Source organism: Adiantum capillus-veneris, chromosome 29 (genome assembly GCF_014529385.1).
Source record: "Adiantum capillus-veneris isolate H3 chromosome 29, ASM1452938v2, whole genome shotgun sequence".
Classification (NCBI taxonomy): Eukaryota; Viridiplantae; Streptophyta; class Polypodiopsida; order Polypodiales; family Pteridaceae; genus Adiantum; species Adiantum capillus-veneris.
The window spans coordinates 30,573,998-30,574,523 of NC_140959.1; positions in this window are offsets into that span (position 1 = coordinate 30,573,998).

The following is a 526-nucleotide window of genomic DNA, read 5'->3' on the forward strand; positions in this document are numbered from 1 at the left end:
GGGAATTCCACGAATAACAATGTTCTTGGAACGTCGCTCCCGTTCCTTCAACTCCTCCACATCTACATTCTCAACATTCTTTGTTTGAACCATAGCTTGCATGAGTGAGGAATTAGAAACCACATTGCTACCACATACATCAGCCCAAGACTTGTTTGTGCATACATTTTTCATGTCGCATACATCCCGGCTCATAGTGTCAAATTTCTCCTCTTTCAATACATGGTCATGCTCTACTTTGCTCATCCGCTCCTTCAAAGCATTCAAGTCCACAATAGAGCGTTTACATTCCTTGACTTCCTCTTCAAGTTGCATCAAACGTGTTGTTTGCATCTCAAGTGTCCTCTTGAGATTCTCATTCTCAACCACAAGTACCCTTAGTGTGCCATTCTCCATTGCAAGTGCTCGTAAGTCTTCGCCTTGTTTGTTTACGGCCTCTTGCAATGATACCAAGTACGCCATGATCATGGTTTCCGATGTCGTTGGTTGGGTGGTTGTGTTGCTATCTCCACACTTAAGAGATTTT